Source organism: Perissodus microlepis, chromosome 3, assembly GCF_051167445.1.
Source record: "Perissodus microlepis isolate ML-2025 ecotype Zambia chromosome 3, ASM5116744v1, whole genome shotgun sequence".
Taxonomy (NCBI): Eukaryota; Metazoa; Chordata; class Actinopteri; order Cichliformes; family Cichlidae; genus Perissodus; species Perissodus microlepis.
Genome location: NC_140463.1, coordinates 26,027,610 through 26,049,299, shown reverse-complemented (window position 1 = coordinate 26,049,299; position 21,690 = coordinate 26,027,610). Strand labels below are relative to the sequence as shown.

The window sequence follows — 21,690 nt, the reverse complement described above, 5'->3', positions numbered from 1 at the left end:
AATAAATTGATATAACTGTAAACAAATGTAATAGTTATTACCTTCTAATTCAGGAGAATAATGCAAACTAAAACTGCATAACATTTTCACAATCTTTAATTAGGGGTATAACATTGCATAAGATAATATAATAATCTCACATTATTTAAAAGAAAATTAAAAAACAGAAAAATAACAATAATTATAATTACAACTCACTATTTTGATCTATCCTTTAAATTTCTTTAAACACTGATATTGTGCTAAAGTTATGACCCACCCATCATTTCACTATATTTTGCACTAGACAGGCCAGATTTTCAACCTACTGTAACTGCTCTCCAGGCTTTATGAAGGAGTTTGATTGATTGGGTGGCACTAAGTCCTGTTGCTCTTAAATCTGTTTAGCAGGAGTGGTGCAGGTGGAGCACTGCCGGTGCCTCAGCGGTCATGTCAGCGTGGGATCCGGGGGTTTCTCTGTGAATTTCACATTCCCATGGCAGTGTGCTGGGTGCTTGCTCAGATTTGAAGTTTAATTTTTCGGTGTAGAAAGAAGTTTTCTTCCCACGCAGAGTGAACAGCGGACACTATTTTTTTTCACTTTTTAGGGAATCAAACTCAAAGTAAGGTCAGTACTTCCACGCACTCTATCCATTGTTGATCTACACATGTCTGTTACCACAGAGGTCGCACGCACTTACATCATTGTCATGAGACACTCTCACAAACAAAATCGCAGTTTAGTAACGACATAACGCAGCATGCTTACAAGTAACAGTAATCGAATTACTTTATTTGCAATAGTATTATTTGCAATAGTAATATTTGCAATACTTTACTCCTTACTTGAAAAAAGTAATCAGATTACAGTTACGTGTTACTGCCCATCTCTGGTTGTTAGTACAAACAATAGAAGTAACAATAGAAGTATTATTTTGACCTTCAGATGAATACAGTAAAATGATTCATTGTTGCCCTCATACAACACAAAATCTGAATATAAAGCCACATTATCAAATAGAACACATCTTTCCAACATCATCATGCTGAATGAAGTGTTACACAATCAAAATTTAATACAAAAGTTTAAACAATGAAAGGAAGAAATAACTGATTATACACAGCATGAATATGAAATAGAATACACATTTGTGCTAAAACAAAGTAAAAGGACTATATTACCTTATTTAATATTATTTCTAAGAAACTACTTTGTACAAAGTAAGGAAGCAAATCACAAACATTTGGAATGAAAACAAACACTGACACAAGCCATGCATGAAAATATAATTAATAAACATTTCAGAAAGTGTAAAAATAACCCTGTGCAGCAAGTGATGATGATTTAATTATTAATAACAGTAACATATCTACTGATATTGTTATTGAAATATGTTATATATTAAACAAAATATTTAATATATTTTAGATGTTCAGCTATGATGTCATAACGCAGTACTTGCTAAAACAGTATAATGTGATTGTTATGATTATGATTACAATAAAAGTCTTAAAAGGTTCATTACTTATCCTACTGTTATTCAATTAAATATGTCCTCAACAGATTCAAAGTACTGTAGACACATATAAATTTTACACGGTGATATCTGACATGGAACACTACACGATATGTTTAACGTATTTATTTTCTTTTAGACCAACTAATTTTAAATATTTAATCAATAAAATCTTTTAGTAAGAAAATTTATTTTTAAAAAGCAGATTTTAGTCCACACAGCTTTAGTTAATACGAACTTTACAAAGTCCGTGTTAATTTATTTTAATAGCCTCTCAGAGATCCTCCTCCTAACAATCACTCACCTCCTAACTGCTGTCAGTTAGAAGGGAAATATGGGGATGGGAAGTGACAAAGGTCTGATGGTTAAGAATTAAAGTGACTCTTCAGTCATGAGGAGAGGCTCCGACTACTGTTACATCTCATAGCTCAGGCAATTTGAACTGAAAGAATCACTCTCTCAACTCAAGAAGGACCCACTGCACCTACATCACACCCACCTACTAGAGTGGAAGAGCAAAGTTACATTCCGTTCTTTGCTTTAAAAATGAGCACAAATGAATAAATGCCATCTTTCACTGGATTCATGAGCAACACTGAACATCTGTACAATGATCTCTGAGTCTGACACAGATTTACAGCACATAAAAAGTACGATCTAACAAAACACAATGAGTGATATAAACTCAGGCTATCAGGATCATTGCTTTGAATTAAAAATATTCTCCCTTTCACTCAAAGTGTCCTGATATTGTTAAGTTAATTTAATAAAAAGAAGATAAACTAGCTGAATTTGGATTTACATGACTGTAGTCAGAGCTCTCCTCTGGGTCACCACGTTGTGCTGTTGAGATGATCAAATTAATGCATTTAAAAATAAACACCCTCTGTCATTATTAGTGATCATAATTATTATTTTCATGTTTATTATCACTTATTTTGTGTACTCACGTTTTTTTGTTAATGACTTTGAGCTGAATCCCAGGATGGATAATTAACTTCTGGTCAACCTGAAAAAATAATGTTAACATTGATTTTAATGATAACCACAAAGCTTCTACAACTACTTTAAATTAATAAAAGTGTATCACAAACTCTGACTCATAGACACAATGATCACCTGCAGGTCAGAGAAAGTCAGTCACGTGATGTCTGTGATACTAACTTAAACACATTTAAATTAAATGTTATTAACTTGGCTTTGTTTAATTCAACAGTGTCGGGGCTGCAGCAGATGTAATCAGCACAGCTGTGTTACAAAAAGCATCAGAATAGTTTAAACTTGATGAAAAACTAACTGTGAAGAAAAGAGGAATACATAACTCAGCCTGGTTTTCATCCAGGCTGACCCTCTGGTCATCCGCAAAACCTTTATTAGAAACTTTAAAAAAGGCATTTGCTTTTACATGGTCATCTATTATACATTGCTGTTTCCACTTTAGGGCCACATGCTGCATCTGTGTGGTGCAAAAGTCTTCAGCCACCCTTCATCTCTTTATATGCAGCAAAGACCTGACACAGCACCTGATGATGCATCTGAACCTTCAGCTGAATCTTTTACTGTTCAATGAAGCCTCATCAGAAATGGTCTCAGTGGAAGGGTGGCTGCGAAGAATTAATTAAGGAAGACAAACAAAGAAAAGGCTGAGGTCCACCAAATGTCAAAAGAACTGGGCTGAAAATCAGTGGGAATGGCTCTGATGACACGATGAATACAAATTTGACATTGTTGGAGATCTTGTTAAAATTGATGAATTATGAACAGAGAAAAGTAATTTCGTTTACTGTATATTTAGTAAACTAATTTACTGAACTTCCGAGTTTTCTTAGTGGTGACATCATCACTTTTATCAGTGTAGTAAACTGGGTTTCCTCTTGTTCCTCTGCAGCTGTAGATTCCTCCTTGAGATACTCTGATATCTCTGTTTTGTTGATCTCTGATTTGAAGTTCAGAGATTCTTTGGGTTCTTCTGAACCACTCATATTTCCATCCATCAGAGCTCTGCACAGAGCAGGTCAGTGTCACACTGCCCCCTACTGGTATGATTGTTGTTTCTACTGTCAGTGTGGCCCTGGGTTTATCTGCAGTTATGAAAATTAAAGAAAAACAGATACATACTTTTTTTTTTTTTTTAAAAAAAGCATGTGTTAATGTCATAAAACCTGCTACTTGCAGGAAAATCTTAAAAATTCTTCTATTTTATTTAGTCAAGAAGCAACAACATGTTCATAAAAATTATAAATGTGTTGCAAAAATGAGCAAAACCAGAAAGTGCTTAAAACTGATGCAGTAGGTTAAGATGAATCTTTACTAAATGAATAAAAAGAAGTAAAAAAAAAAGTGAAAACTGTTCAGTCACCTTGAGCGTGTCCAGTGCAGAGGAGCGTACAGAGCACTACAATAAAGACAGAAACTTCAGACATTAACAAGCTAAACAATCCTTTTTTTACACAAGCTCAATCAGCTCCACTCTGATCTGAGTCAGTGCACTAAAATCTAATCCAGTCTACAAACAAACATGTTGGTAACAAACATGAGAGTCCTCTGATCACATGACCTGAAATAGTACAAAAGACTGATGCTCTGTTCTTCTTACTAAAACATGTTTATGGATCAGTATGAATCAAACCATAGGAGTCAGTGATGTACTAACAGAATAGGCCCAGCTCACAGAGCAAAGTGGCTCCCATCCTCACATCCAGCAGTGACACGTCTGAAAACTTCTACAACTTTCTGTAAAGAGAGAGAGTGAAGCAGCAGCACAGCAGAGAACACAGAACTGTGAAGACCACAAACACTTTTTATAAGTTTTTGCTTCCTTCCTTTTACACAGACAAAACAACAAGATCTGACCACAACATACTGTCACATGTTTATTTTCTCCTGCTGCTGCAGAGACATGTTAGGCAGATTTTTTATGAGGAGATCACAAGTTAAAGTTAAATGTGAAGTCCTTTATTTTACACCCAGAAACACAACAAGAACAGAGCTCTGGCTGCACCTTCACATAACATGACATACTCCCTCTTGCCTCAAATACCGGGAACATTTTGGTTCTACAAGTTAATTGTTTATTTCATAATTACTTTGTGTAGTATGAATAATCATACGGGAGGTTTTTATCAGTAGGAAAAGGTGTAAAACCTATGAAAATATAAATAAAAGTCCAAAAAAAAATTCTACTTGCTTGTTTGTGGTGAGCAGCAGATCAAATTGAGTAAGAATTATAAATGGCTTCATGCCACATTCAGGCCAGTGACTCATTTATACACTCAGACACGAGCAATACCTCTGTGCTACATGCACACATTTCTGCATCTCTGCCATTCAAAGACACTTTGTACATAGTTTATTTTATGTAATATTCAATACTGAACTGTACATTTAGTCTTTTTCAAGAAGAAATTTTTTATTCAGTGTTTTCATAAAAGCCTTGTTTTTATGCATTCACTGCTAATAGGGAGAACGCATGAGGTTTAAAGCCTGGAAAAGTTTGAAGCCTTTTATCCTCCACAATGGAAAATGGCTAAAAAATAAAAATGCGTATCACATTATCCATCTCCTAATTTTATAAATCCTGCATTCAGCTTTGCAGTCTCCAACATCAGTGAAATGTAGTCAGATGCTGCTCATTTTATGTGTTCACTTGTTACTTTTTCTGACACGCTTGCATTTAAATGCGGCTCCCCGTCTCTCTGCATACCTGGCCTGTACCACCGTCTTCAGAACGTCTGCCCTTCTTTCACATTATGGTGTGATCTCAGTCTTTGCATGTGATTGGCCGATTGTGTGCCCATAAAAATGAAGTTCCACCTCTTCCTGCATGTATTCTCTGCAGGACTGAAGGCTCAGCTCCCACACACTGACGGGCCAGACACATGAAGCCACTGTGGATGACTGTATTTTTTTTGGGATAGACTAGAACATCTTACCAGAGTTATGGGAAAGGTTTTATCATGGCTGAGATTCTACCTGTCCGGGTGATCGCAGACTGTTAGTTTTAAAAATGATCTCTCGCAGACCTGTGCTGTGAGGCATGGGGGAATAAATACAACAGAAAAACACTGGATAAGAAGGTTCAACATTCAGAAAGTTATTTTATTGTAGACAGAACACATGCCTCCATAAACACAGATTAGGAGAGATGGCTATCGTATAACAATATGGTGACCAAATGAAAACATGAGAGTCACTACCAAAGTAATGGAGCAGTCTGGTTGCAGCTATAAATATGTTTGTTTGTTTTTTCTACTGACTGAAAGAAGCAGAAAAAAATTTTCTTCACACAATTGTTTTTTAAAAATTGAAAGTCTTTTCAAAATAAAGCACTTAGATGCCATGTCCAAAGCACAGTAATGCAAAGTTTTCAAAGCTTGAAAGTGATTTGCATCTATTATTAGCACTTTGATTTTGAGTTCATATTATTACAATATTTAATGTTATGTTGCATAGGTTCTTCTTCCCACCCATAGTTACAATATTATGACCGAAAACCTTAGGGGGAAAATGAGGACAAGATCTACTGTTTTAATTACACTCTTAAAGTAAGAAAAAGTTTAATTTACTTAATAACTTAGGTTAGAATATACATCAGCTGTTATTAACTACACAAGTATAAGGTGAATAAATTTGCTGGGGAAAGCAACAATCTTTAAATAATCTGTTTCCATCCATCAGCTCTACAAACCACTATAACCACTAATGTTGCAGTAAAACGACATTGGCACTTCTGCACTCAGCATCCTGTAAAGAGAGGAAAAAAACCTTTTCACTGATTGTTTGTTTGTTCTTTTACTAAATTACTTTGCACAAAATGATTGGTATGTTTCGAATTAAACTTAGCATGATATATGCTCCCTGTACGGAGGCCACTCGTACCCGCGTTCTCAGTGGTCTTCAACTGAGGTTGAAATACACGTTCATATTTAAGTTGGACATCAGTCACCCCTTGATCTCTCAGGATTGTTTCCAACTAAAAGAAAAATACAATCAAAGAAAAGAATTGTTTGACATACTCTCACTCACCTGGAAAAAGGGAATACATATGCAAGGATGCTCTTCATCAACTACAGCTCGGCATTTAACACCATCATCCCCTCAAAACTTGCCACGAAGCTCGTCGACCTCGGGCTGGGAACAACAATCTGCAGATGGATTCTAAACTTCCTCACAAACAGGCCCCAGGTGAGGAGAGTTGGTAAGCACACCTCCTCACCACTCATCCTAAACACAGGTACGCCACAGGGTTGTGTGCTTAGCCCCCTCCTATATTCCCTGTTCACACACGACTGTGTTCCTAAACACGAGTCCAACATCATCATCAAGTTTGCGGATGACACAACCATCATAAGCCTCATCACAGACAATGATGAGACGGCCTATAGAGAGGAGGTGATGGCACTGTACGAGTGGTGTCTGGAAAATAACCTGACTCTCAACATCAGCAAAACTAGAGAAATGATAGTGGACTACCGGAAACAACCAGTCAGGGAACACCAGCCCATCCACATCAATGGTGTCAAGGTCGAAAGGGTCAGCAGCTTCAAATTCCTTGGAGTCAACATCACGAGGACTTCTCCTGGACCCTTCACACAGACACTGCTAACAGGAAAGCTCGCCAGCGGCTTTACTTCCTGAGGAGGCTGAGGAAGTTTAGCATGAATGCCAACATCACCTCAAATTTTTACAGGTGTGCAATCGAGAGCTTGCTGACGAGCTGCATTACAGTTTGGTACGGAAGCTGCTCTGCCAGCAGCCGTAAATCACTACAGAGGGTGGTGAAGGCAGCAGAGCACATCACTGGCATGAGGCTTCCTGCCATTCAGTACATTTATCTTCAGCAATGCCTCCGTAAAGCACACAGGATCATCAAGGACCACAGCCACCCAGCACATCAGCTCTTCTCCTTGTTACCATCTGGCAGACGTTACTGGAGCCTGTCTACTCGGACTACAAGACTTAAAAACAGTTTCTACCATCAAGCCATACGACACCTCAACCACAACACTTAAACACACACAACACAGTCCACAGGACGCACTCAGAAGCTACCCTGCAGCTTCACAAGTACTCTGTTTAATCTGCACTGGTCACTCCACTTTATTGATATTTATACTTTAAAAAAGTGCAATACTGTAACAACTGGCACAAAAAACAAAAACTTTTGTACTGTTTAGTTTGTACTGCTGCTCATTCCTGTGCAATATCCCATCTGCCCCCCCCCCCCACATTCCTATTTAAGATTTTCTTTATTTAATCACTAGTGTGTACATACATTTATATATACATATATATATTTAGTCATTTAACTGAAAATCTCTTTTTTCTTTTACTCTTTTTTCTATTTATTTTTTATTATTTTTTTTTATTTTTTTCTACTGTACCATTCTGCTGAGTGACTGTCTCCTGCTCGTCAAATACATTTCATTGCGATGTTGATCCTGTGCTAACTTGCATATGACAAATAAAACTGAACTGAACTGAACTCTACAGATTTAGCACACAGCTTCATACCTGTCTGTGTAACATTAAGATAACTATAATAATTAAACCATTTTTAAATCATCAGTTGGACTTTGAGGAGATACTTAAGTGTTGAATTTAAATATTTTTATTTAGTTTCTATTACTTTCAAAAACAAATGCACACAGACCATAATGTATTATGTATAAAAATAGAATTGACAGTCTTGCTAGACAGCAAGATCTCAGGGATGAGTTCATGATGTCATAAATAACAAAGTGCTTCAGATGTGCTTCACTGAAAATATTACTCTTATTATATTTTTGACTCTACTCAAGACTTTTTGCATACTGGTATTATTTTTTTTCTGTAGGTAGTTTTTGGTTGATGTTCTGTTTACTGTAATTTTATGAACTCTTGCAGTATAACCAGTTTCCCCTGGTGGACCCTTGAAGCTATGTTTGTACCTTCTGTAGGAATAGGCTGGAAGTAGTAGAGTCAGTGAGATCCACATCAGACTGCACCTTCATCTTTATGACCATCTTCTTTAGCTTGAGACCTGCAGAATACAAACACAGAAATATAATCTCAGCTATTATTTAGACTGTCTTGATGCATGCTCTTACATCTAGGAAAGGAAGAAGAAAGTTGTTTTGGTTCATCTGAGCGTTGTGTTGATTGCGATCCTTATTATGAATATTATTATTTTTCTATCCGAGTTTTGACATCACACTTTTTCCAAGAAATGACTTATTACTTTTGTATTTCAGGAACTTACCGCCTTCACAGATAAATGTTGCTTTCTGGTTACAGTCAGCTGGTACCCAGCGTCCCTGCTGTGATCCTTCCACAGAAACGCATTTTCCACTATAACTTCCGCCTCTTTTCCAATACCTGAAGGAGGTCTTTGTTCCATCTGACCAGTACCAGGAATCTTTAAACAGACCGAACCACACTACGTTTGTAACTGCAGCAATCGCTAAATTTTCCTGTGCTGTATGCACACATGCCAGATCAGTGTGCTTCTGCCTGCACAGATCTTGACTGTTTGGCCAGGTTTGTCCCTGTGTGTAAACCACATACTTCTTGCTGCCATCCTGCTGAACTAAAAACATACAAGGAGAGAGGAATAAAAGGAAGTTAGACATCTTTTTTCTTCCAAGAAAAGTAGAAATCAGGTAAGATTTTTAGAGCCAGATTTACATTTAGGAGGGCCATAGTGTGGCTAGTGACAAAAAACTAATATAATAAAAAATGCCTTAAACCATTGTAATTGTGTATTGATTCATATATGTGCACACATTTAAAAGAATCACACCTGGGCTATCATTTTGTGTGCTACCCAGCAAATGATTTTTCTTTCTTTGTTTTAGATATAAGAAATATAAATTCATATTTATCTTCACCATTAAATAATTCATATCAAAATCCTGAAGGTTTTATTTCATCTTAATCACTGTATCTAATTGCATCAGTTTACATTTGCTTTAAAGATCACTGTGTCATTTACTCACTTTCATAACACACATAAGCCATGGCTAATCCACACTGAGCATCATTCCAGAGGCCGTTATCATTCATCTGTCCACATGCCTCAACCCCTCCAGAGTTGTTTGGTTCACCAGGGCTCCACTGGGTGAAGCTCGCTATACCGCTGCCATCAGACCAAAGCCACCTGTTGGTCTGTCCATTCTAAAGTCCAATCCATGACGATGTCACGTTACTGCCCAGTGTGTTGATCAGCTGGTTTTCATCATCCATGTTATTTATGGTGGCTAAGTCGGTGTACTTTAATCTGCAGAAGCTCTGAGCCTCATACCAGGTCAGGGATTTATTGATGAAGTGATACTGCTGAAGCACTTAAAAAAAACCAGCAGATTAGCCTTTCTTTCTTCAATTAAAAACAGACAAACTGCATCACCAAAGAGTATTAACTTTCTCATGCATAAATACACATCTGATTACTCAAGTTAAACCTACCAACCAAAAATATATTTTGTTTCCCATCTCATAACTGTTTTATTCTAAAATACATTTTTTTTCAGTGAGTTTGTTCCAATGAATTATCTGTCTCATGAAATCAAGAAACATGAAATAAGGAATTTAAGAAACAAGCTGGTTTTAAGAGATGAAAAACGTCTGCAACTTTAAAATATTAATTGGTTGGCAAATCTGATAAACACGTCAAGGTCTCAGGAATATTCAGTCAAAAACAGATCTGCAATAAATGCTGGCCAAGAATTCAGTTCAGATATGGCTCGAAACCCAACCGTGTCCTCTTGGCTTGAAAAACAAAAACAAAAAAAACCCTGGAAATTATTACATTAAGCTGATCTTACTACTTTTGTCTACTTTTAGTTTTCCCTTTAAGTATGACAATGTATTAATGCACTGTCATTACAATCACCAAAAAATCTCCTCAATTTTAGTAAAATCCAGCTGGGTTTATCATTGCTCAAAAAAATATAAAAATGTATTTGAAAAAACTAACAGACGGACTCTCCTCTCCAGCACCCTGGCATAGACTTACCCAGAGAGGCTGAGGAGTGTGATTCCCCTGTAGTTGGAACACACCCTCCGGTCCCCTTTCTTAAAGACCGGATACTGGTCATGGAGGCTAACAAGGGCTGCCCAAAGAACATCTGGATTAAGACATACGGCTTCAAAAGGTGTGACGGATTGTTTTCGTCTTCATCTAAACTAAGTGCGGTTGACTATTTTCATTCTCTCTCTCGGGTTGCTCTGGTTCAAACTGGAAAGGTTACCCAGAGTGCATTGAGAAGTAAATAACAATGGCGGCCTACTGGTAAATCGGTTTTATGTAAAATGTGCTTAAAAGGAAAACATTTGGTGCCTTCCAGCGCCCGAAAATTTTCTCAGTCAAAGTCAGCAGCACTCCACCTGCAAAATACACAGTGCAGGTAGAGCACCGCTTTCCCCTCCTGAGTCGCCTGACTGTTTGGCAGAATCTCTTTGAGGCAGTACGAAAGTCTTTTTCCACGGCCTCTCCAAACTCCTCCCACACCCGAGTTTTTGCTTTAGCCACTGCTCGCGCCACATTCCACTTGGCCTGTCGGTACCTATCAGCTACCTCCGGAGTCACACAGGCTAACCAAGCCTGATAGGACTCTTTCTTCAGCTTGGTGGCTCCCCTCACCTCTGGTGTCCACCATTTGCTGGTACCAGAGCCCAAGCCATGCGTTGAATTGAGCCCAACTATATCTAGCCGGTACCTCTCAAACTCACGCACTAACTCAGGCTCCTTCCGCACCAGAGAGGTGACATTCCATGTCCCAATTGCCAGTCTTGGTAGCCGGGGATCGGTCCGCCAGGACCTCCACTCCTGGCCACCGCCCAGCTCAAAATGCCCCTACAGTGCCTCCTGTGGGTGATGGGCCCGGCCAGGCCCCATGGACTAAGGCCTGGTCACCAGAAGCTCACCCTCGGGCACCCTCCACGGGCCTGTCTCTAGGGTGGGGCCCCGGTAACCCTATCCCAGGCATTGTGAACTGTTCCATCAATGGTCTTGTCATAGGGGACTTCTGAATCGCTCTTTGTCTGGTCCCTCACCCAGGACCAATTTACCATAGGAGACCCTACCGGTGGGGCAAAGGCCCCCAGACAACATGTCCCCTGGGATCCCTGGGAAATACAAACCTCTCCACCAAAATAAGATAGCGATTCACGGAGTTAGTTAGTCGAACCTCGGATACAGGAGGAACAATGCAGGTTTTGTCCTGGTCGTGGAACACTGGATCAGCTCTTCATCCTCTCAAGGATACTTGAGGGTGCATGGGAGTTTGCCCAACCAGTCTAAATGTGTTTTGTGGACTTGGAGAAGACATTCGACCGTGTCCCTCGGGGGATGCTGTGGCGGGTGCTCCGGGAGTAATGGGTGTCTGGCCTATTGCTACGGGCCATTCAGTCCTTACACAACCATTGCAAGAGCTTGGTCCGCATCGCCGGCAACAGGCCAGACTCATTCCTGGTGGGTGCTCCACCAGTGCCCACTCCGGGTCAGGGACGAGTTCCATTGTGGAAGTGGAGGAGTTTAAGTACCTCTGGGTCTTGTTCACAAGTGACGGGAGAAGGGGATGGGAGATCGACAGACGGATTGGTGCTGTGGCCGCAGTGATGTGGACACTGTACCGGTCTGTTGTGGTGAAGACAGGGCTGAGTGTAAAGATGAAACTCTCAATTTACCAGTCGATCTACGTCCCTACCCTCACCTATGGTCACAAGCTGTGAGTAGTGACCAAAAGAACAAGGGTGGCTTGCATCTCCCTTAGAGATAGGGTAAGAAGTTCAACCTTTCGGGAGGGGCTCAGAGTAGAGCCACTGCTCCTTCACATCGAAAGGAGCCAGTTGAAGTGGTTCGGGCATCTGACAAGGATGCCTCCTAGGCGCCTCCTGGATGAGGTGTTCTGGGCATGTCCCACAGGGAGGAGGCCCCAGGGCAGACCCAGGACACGCTGGAGAGATTATATCTCTCGGCTTGCCTGGGAATGCCTGGGTGTTCCCCAGACAAGCTGGAGGAGGTGGTTGGGGAGAGGGAGGTCTGGGCTTCTCTGCTTGGGCTGCTGCCCCCACAACCCGGCCCCGGACAAGCAGAAGAAAATGGATGGATGGATGGATGAAAAAAACTAAACAAAACACTGAATAAGCTACTGCAGTGCATGCTTGTTTACCTTTTATGTTGGACCCTGCTGAAAGCAGTGCAGTTCTGGTGGTGGTCATCAAATGCATTATGAAAATTCCTGCAAACCAAAGAAGAATGACTAGCACTCATCTACTGAATATTGTCATATTCAGTTGATGATATATCCAAACTGAATGTATAAATATATCATCTTTTTTGTTATTTTCTATGAAGTTACAGAAAGAGTAAAAAGAGTAACAATTGTTTTACACATGTATGATAATTAATTAATTTAAAACTGAACACATATCTTGACATATAGTCTTTGAATCACATAACTAAATTCCTAAGTAATTCATTATTCAATGATGCAGTAGGTAGTAAACATGAATAATAAAAAGAATTGTTCATATCTAATGTATTGTAAAATGGAAAGTTACAAAAATCCTAACTTTGACATAATAATTTACCATCCATTTTTTTTCTTCTTCTTTCTTCCCCATTTGTACAGGACGGCTAAATCTTTCTATAACGATTACACACAATAACTCTCCTTTGATGTCGATGACACCAATTAACTGAGCAAGCTTAACATTTCCTATAAATTGTTTTTTACTGTTTTTTTATTTAGGCTTGCAAAAACCTTGGTGTTAGATTTGTTATAAATGCAGAGAATCATATCACATTTTGTCTCTTGACATGTCTTTTTAATGGGAGGTGTTTAGAGTTCTCTAAATACCGTTTTCAAATCTTGGCTCGTGTGATTTGGCATTTATCAATAGTTGGTCCACGACCCTGTCAGGGACACTTCCAATAGGGCTTAAAATCTGGGACACTCCACCAATTCTTCTCAGAATGGAAGAAGCTTCTCAGATGATAGATGAAACATCGTCAAGAAACTTAAAGAAGTCCGGACTCTTTCCAAACTCCTTAGATTGCACTGTACTCTGTCATAACACAGTTAAACTCTATTATTCTTGTGGAGTTTCAATGACACTGTGGGAATTGTATGTAAAATGCTGCAAATGAGTCACTGGATGAAAAGATCTCTCTGACTGTGATAGAAATTGCTTCTTAAAACTCTGAAAAGATGCTTCTAAGTTTGCAAAATTTCAGTGTTTATAGACCAAGCTCACTGTTTGTTTCAAAAGTTTGGTAGCGTATTGTATCACCAAGCTAAACTCTACCATTGTTATTGAGTTTCTATGATACTGTGGACTTGCATGTAAAGCAATACAAATGAGTCACTGAATATAAAACTCTCTGTAACCAGATGTCACCCATGCAAGAAATGACCTGTTCCAACCCTGAAAAGATGTTTCTAGGTTTTGCAACATGTTTATAGACCCATATCATTGTTAGTTTCAAAAAGCTTTCAGTCATAATATTTTCACTAGTGATATTCGATGCAGTTTTTCAGTTTCTTTACCACAAAACCGTTTTTTTATTCTCAGTTAAATAACAAAAAAAAATTAAAAAAATTTATTTCATTTATGAAATCTTGTGTTTTTTTCCCTCTTTAATGAGTTTATAAGACTAAATTTGCAACAAAATTTTTAAAAAGTTTGCTTTGATTTATTTCATAGTTAACTCTTTTTTATTTTCATCATTACTTCACAAAAAATGTTTTTACTGTTTGGATTTACCTGCACAAATGAGAGTTTTATGACCCATGGTTCAGAAGAAGTAGTCTAGGAAAAAAAAGCAAAACAGCAACTTAATACTCAGTTTTCTCAACTACAGCATACAACACCAAATATTTTGCAACCAGTACAGCAACAAGTACCAACAAGCAAAGAAAGTTAACGGTTGATCTATAAATAATTTATACTCAGAGATATACAAGATAGATATACAAGTACCTGATGCGGTTCAATTTGCTTCTGAAACCTGTGAATCTGAAGGTCTTTTGATTTACACACCATGCAAAGAAACTATGCAGACACAGAAACTTATTTGGTTGTAGGTGTGCCAAAAGAGATTTAAAGAGCCAGTGACAGTCATTAGGCTAGTCTAACCGGAGCATCTGACATTAAGAAAATGAAGTAAGATTACATTTTAATACAATAATAATTTTAATAACAGATACATTTTAACTGGCTAAGATGGTGCCGAGTATGGCGCCGAGTATGGCGCCGAGTATGGCAGCCTCGTCGCGAGCTCCCCCAAGCAACAGCTGTTTTTTGTGTTTAATTTTACTTTTCCTTTATTTTTTCACGAGTAGCACATGTCTCCTTGTGTACGACCGACAAACCTTACTGGACATAAAAGATGGACTTTCTCATCACTTTCCGGAGTTCAAGTTTTGCAACACGGACCCTCCGTTTGCAGACCCCCCATGCATCTCACCTGAGACGCCTTTGTTCTCTGACCCTGGAGGCCGCAAACGCCGACGCAGAGGGAGAAGATCTGGCGTTCTGGTTCGACTGAGACGGCGCACTAGCAGACCACCGTTACCCAGTTTATTACTGGCTAATGTGCAGTCTCTGGAGAACAAGCTGTGCGAGCTTCGGGCACGGATCTCATTCCAGCGAGAGATGCGGGACTGCTGCGTGATCTGCCTCAAAGAAACCTGGCTATCGGATAAGGTACCGGACTCCGCAATACAACTACCGGGGTTCTCTGTGCACCGCGCAGACAGGTCACAGGATCTTACTGGGAAAAGCATGGCTGGAGTGTTTACACACATCTTCAACCTTTCCCTCTCTCTGTCTGTAGTCCCAGCCTGCTTCAAAATGGCCACCATCATCCCTGTACCCAAATCCTCCACCATCTCCTCATTGAATGACTGGCAACCTGTAGCCCTGACCCCCATCGTGAGCAAATGCTTCGAGAAGCTGATCAGGGACTTCGTTTGCTCTTCACTACCCGACTCACTGGACCCTCTACAATTCGCATACCACCACAACAGGTCCACTGATGATGCCATAGCCCTGACACTACATACTGCCCTCTCACACCTGGAGAAGAGAGACACGTATGTGAGAATGCTGTTTGTAGATTACAGCTCAGCATTCAATACTATCGTTCCCTCGAAGCTGGACAGGAAACTGCAGGATCTAGGACTGAGCAGCTCCCTCTGCAGCTGGATCCTTAACTTCCTGTCTGACAGACGCCAAGTGGTCAGACTGGGCAGCATCACCTCATCCCCCATCACACTGAACACTGGTGCTCCACAGGGTTGTATACTGAGCCCTCTCCTGTACTCACTCTACACCTATGACTGCACGGCCACTAACAACTCCAACATCATTGTGAAGTTTGCGGACGACACTACAGTGGTGGGTCTTATCACCAACGGTGATGAGACGGCTTACAGGGAGGAGGTCAGCGCCCTGACCCACTGGTGTCAAGACAGGATATGTCCTTCAATGCACATATTAAACAAATATGTAAGACTGCTTTCTTTCCATTTGCACAATATCTCTAAAATTAGAAATATCCTGTCTCAGAGTGATGATGAAAAACCAGTTCATGCATTTTTACTTCTAGGCTGGACTACTGCAATTCGTTATTATCAGGAAGTCCTAAGAACTCCCTGAAAAGCCTTCAGTTAATCCAAAATGCTGCAGCAAGAGTACTGACAGGGACTAGAAAGAGAGAGCAGGTTTCTCCTATATTGGCTTCCCTTCAGTGGCTCCCTGTTACATCCAGAATTGAATTCAAAATCCTGCTCCTCACATACAAGGTCTTAAATAATCAGGCCCCATCTTACCTTAATGACCTTATAGTACCATATCACCCCATTAGATCACTTCAGGTTTCTGCCTGTTAAAAGAGAGTTTCTTCTTTCCACTGTCACCAAAGTGGTTGCTCATGGGGGGGAGGTCATATGATTGTTAAGTTTTGCCTTTATGTATTATTGTAGACCCTAGGGTCTACCTTAAAATTCAAAAAATGTGTCTGTTGTTGTGATTTGGTGTTGTATAAATAAAACTCTATGTTTAGATCCCAGGGACCCATCCCTGTTTCCCGGTGAAGATCCCCAGTATTGGATGATTGGAGAATAGCTGGAAGCAAGCAGTGAGTGAGTGAAGAAGAACGAATGCTTTCCCCCCGTCCTCTCCACCTTGGATTCCCTGGAGTCCTGACCCCTGTCACACTTGTATATAGCACAGTTCCCTGCACTGTCTGTAAATACACCTGGTGAATGTGAAATAAACCCCACTGTGTCTCCTCAAACCGAAGAGTTCCACGTGTGAGTCCTCAGTGAACCGTGACAGTCACACATTGTACAGGAATTTTCACCCACTTAGCTGTCAGTCTCACATTTTTAGCCCTTAATGGCTAGAGAAAGTGTAAACAGACACGAAAGTGGAAAGAGAAGGGAAAACATTTAGCAAAGGGCCACAGGTCAGACTCGAATAAAAAAACATATATTTTGGTGTTCATAAATAATAATTCAACTAGAGCTTTTAATTTTACTTAGAAATTATATTTTGAAATTTCTTATATGAGTGAGCTTGGAGGAGTGAATATGTTCTCCCTCCTTCAGCTATCTGAGCATGTAAACACATGAGCATTTTGGTGTGGCTGATTCAAGTATTGCACTTGTTAAATCTGTCAGAATTAATACACAATGATACAATAATAATAAAACCAAACAAAAATCATACTTTCACTTCACGTTATCAACCCATATATCATAAAAAAAAATTAAATTCATAAGTAAAGCTTTATCCACCAGAACTGAAACTGTCACCTTATTTGTAATTCACATCAATAAAACAGGGTTTACTAAGGGCCAACAAGCTAATAATAAACATATATTGTTTAATAAAATTCATCAAACAAATCACATCTACAAAGAAACGATAGTAACTACACTGGAGGCAGCAACGTTTTTGATGGTGTCAGCTGTAAATTACTTCTACATTACAAAATTTGGATTTGGAAAAGTCTGTTACCATGGATCAAAACACTAAAACTCACCACAGACTGTAGTCACAATCACTGGGTTAACATCTTCAAGCACCGCACTTCACAGGGGAACAAGACAAGGGTGCCAACTTTCTTCTGCCCTTTTTCCTATCTAGACTGCACTACATAACCCACTGAACCCACAAGTATGGACTGATCTTTATATCATAAGTCCTGCACGAGAAAAAAAACATAATTTGAGCAAATCGTTTTGTTTTAAGGGTGCAATTGAATTCCTTGTGTGCAAATTGAACAATCCGTATGGGTAGAAGTCGCCAACAAAACACTGCGCCCATCAGAGTTTCTCCTTTGCTCGCACTGCAGTAGTTTTACAGCGGATGTGGGCAGTTTATCTGCTCATTAAACTCAACTTTACTGATCACTTTGACTTTTGACAGTTTGGAGGGGGAGCCTAAAGAAGGCCAGGGTCCTAATGTGATTGGTCACTTTGATGGACCCTTCAGGTTACTGGGTTAAAATGAGTTACACTGTGACAGCGACAGAAACGCTGTCTTAACCCTCTGGGAATAAAAACATAAAGTTCACCAGGGAAGACACAAAAGATAACAGTTTGCCATTTTTGGAGTGTGGCATGTGCATTGAGGAGAATGGAAACCTCAACACTGAAGTTTACCAGAAACCCACACACACGGACTAGTACCTCCTCTTTGACTCCCACCACCCTCTAGAACACAAACTTGGAGTAATCAGGACCTTACAACACCTGGCAGAAAATGTTCCCTCTAAGCCAGAAGGGAACACGCACGCAAAGGAAGCATGTGGTTATCCTAATTGGGGTTTCATCAAATCAGCAAAGATGCACAGAAAAGAAGATCAGACACCAACTGTCGGAAAGACAAGCGCAGCAATACTGTCCTCCCCTTTGTAGCAGATTTGTCAGAGAAACTCAGGAGAGTCTTCTCCAAGCACGACATTCCTGTGTACTTCAGACACAGCCACACACTCAGACAAAAACTGGTTCATACCAAAGACAGAACTTCTAAAAACAAATGTAACATGTGGTGTGTGCTGTACAGTGCAGCGAGGAATGCCCAGACCTCTACATTGGAGAAACCAAACAGCCACTTCACAAGCGCATGGCACAGCATGACAAAGGTCACTCTTTCAAAGATGCCAATGTTCACACTTTGGACAGAGAGGACAGATGGTTTGAAAGAGGAGTGAAAGAAGCCATTTATGTCCACTGTGAGTGACCATCTTTGAACAGAGGCAGGGGTTTACTACACCATTTGTCTGCCATCTATAATCCAGTTTTGAGATCTCTTCTCAGACGCCTTAACACCCACTCACACCCTGGGCCATCTGACCTTAGTGAATAACATGATAGGGTGGGGCCAGGTTTCACAATGGGTTCACTAGAAATCTTGACTGATTGTGACCCACACCCATTTTTACATCTTGGGTCGTGTTATTAGATAGAGGCCTTAAAACTGCAAAGGTGGCATGACGCTGTCAAGCTGATGGTAAAAACACTGCCCTTTTCTGCAGTGCTGCGATCCCAGCCACCATCAGTGAGTTGGAGGCCCCCGGTGAGTCAGGAACTATTGCCTGGATACCCAAGCTCCTGGTAGCCAGGAGAATGTGATTTGCTTCTTCTGCAAGTGAGTGGTAATCCTTTGTGGCCAGCAGCAGGGAGTTGGCAAGGCCAGCTCGCACTGGCAGCTGTCGAAGGAGTGCGTGAGTGAAGAGGAATCCGCTGTCATCCATTCCTAGCAACGGCAGCATGCTCTCCATGAACTCGAGTGCGGTACCATCACTTAAGCTCGAGAGAGAGAGACAAGTTTCTCGGCCACTCTGCTCTTCAGAGAGGGAGTAGCGCAGCAGCAGCGCCTTGAGAGTGGTCTATTTCCTTTGGGTGGGGGGATCCCGCAGGAGGGTCATCACACGGCGGGTGGACAGCGGATCCAGCGAGGCCACCACATGATGGTATTTCGTGTCATCGGCCGAAACGCCATGAAGAGCATGAACATGAGTTTTGACGTGGATGATCACAAACATACTCACTTCCTTTTACAAAGCTTTTCACAATAACACAGGATACTTGTAAAAAATGAACCGTATATAATTCAAATTCTCTCTTAAGTTATTTACTTTAACCATTATTATTTTACATTTTAACATGGATTTAAATGTTTTCAACACATTTACATTTAACCTGGTTACAAACAATTAAGTTGATTAAGGAAAATGTAAAATAACCCCCCAAAACTCACCCACATTTACTGAATAAATACATAATCCGTATTCATATGTACCATATTGAAAACATCAATATTAGGATTTGTAAATTTAAAAAAAATATTACATTTATTCATCATGTAAATGTCCTGCACCTTTCATAGATGTTCAAAAAAATTACGCAGTCCAAAGTTCAAATGTTGACCGTCATGGTTGGATGTCCAAATTGTGGAACTTGTTTGGATGTTGTACAAATGTCCAGAATTTGTCATGGATCAGTTGACCAAATATAGACATGATCTTCACGTCTATCCGATGTCCAGTGTTTAGTGGGAAGGAGCAACTACGCAAACAGCCCTCACAGACTACGAACTTTTAGACGATGCAATTGGAAGATTATTAAAAGCTGATACCCATTTTATAAATTTTCTAAGCATTTTCATATGACCCCACCCACCCCCAATCCTGATGATGAATAAATAAATAAATAATATTAATAGCACCATTTGTTACTTGTATGTAGATATCTTAACGGTAGTTTTACTTAAAGTTAAGGTTGTCATAATTTGAAAATACAGTTTAAATGCCTGCTGTGAACCACTTTTTTCCCCCTTTAAACTCACTCACTTAACAACCGTTACAGACAGCTAAGAGAGCCCAGACTATCATTTGCATCCCAGCGAATTTTAATTTTTGTAATGATTTTCAAATTTATATAAAAAATGGTTTATATGGTGCACATAATCAGATAACACAATTAAAACTGCTGGATGCTTACAGGAAGTAAAACAAGCAAAAATATGTTTATTAATTCATAAAACAGTCAATCAAAAAAGAGTGAAAAGTAAAACAGGATTTTAGAAATAAATCAAATGATAATTAATCCATTAATGAAAACAAAACTATCCATCCATCCATCCATTTTCTTCCGCTTATCCGGGGCCGGGTCGCGGGGGCAGCAGCCTAAGCAAAGAGGCCCAGACCTCCCTCTCCCCAGCCACCTCCTCCAGCTTATCCGGGGGAACAGCAAGGCGTTCCCAGGCCAGCCGAGAGATATAATCTCTCCAGCGTGTCCTGGGTCTGCCCCGGGGCCTCCTCCCGGTGGGACATGCCTGGAACATCTCACCCAGGAGGCGCCCAGGGGGCATCCTTATCAGATGCCCGAACCACCTCAGCTGGCTCCTTTCGATGTGGAGCAGCAGCGGCTCTACTCTGAGCCCCTCCCGGATGGCCGAACTTCTCACCCTATCTCTAAGGGAGAGGCCAGCCACCCTTTGGAGGAAGCTCATTTCTGCCGCTTGTATCCGCGATCTCGTTCTTTCGGTCACTACCCACAGCTCGTGGCCATAGGTGAGGGTAGGGAAAACAAAACTACTTCAATCTTTTTTTTACATTTTTTGTTTTCATACAAAGGGGAATAAAGTTATTATCAGCTTTGTTTTCAGATGATCAGCATAAAATAAAGTGAAGAGCTTTAATTTTCTTTATATTTACATCTTTCTGTTAGTAGTGTTTCATGTATCACTAGTCTAAGGAGCTTGGAAAGAAAAGTGTCTGGACTTCTCTAAGTTGCTTGAAGACGTTTCACTTCTCATCTGAGAAGCTTCTTCAGTTCTAAGGTCAAATGGTGGAGAGTCCCAGATTTAAACCCAGTGGGAGTGACACCCCAAAGAGGGACAAAGGACCCCCTGTTGATCCTCTACCTAATCACATGAGCCAAGGTGTCACTACCCTTTAACAGCAATGATGTCATGGTAATGTTAAAGACTTTAATTGTTTGGTGTCAGGGGTGGGAAGTCATGAGATACAAATACTTTGTTACTGTATTTAAGTCCACACGTAAACGCAAAAAAGGAGTTTTAAAAAATCTCACTTTTCGGTGATTCGAAACGCCGTTTACATGAGGACGAAACAGCTGCGTTTTCAAAAATACCCGTGTAGGTGTGGACGTAGCGTAAAAGAGTTAGTAGTTTA

The 21,690-nt window shown here is 40.1% G+C and overlaps 1 pseudogene; it reads right to left on the bottom strand.

Annotated features, from left to right (window-relative positions):
• Window positions 1–8,413: 8,413 nt before the first annotated feature.
• On the bottom strand, window positions 8,414–15,412 carry LOC146390737 (secretory phospholipase A2 receptor-like; annotated as a pseudogene).
• Window positions 15,413–21,690: the final 6,278 nt, after the last annotated feature.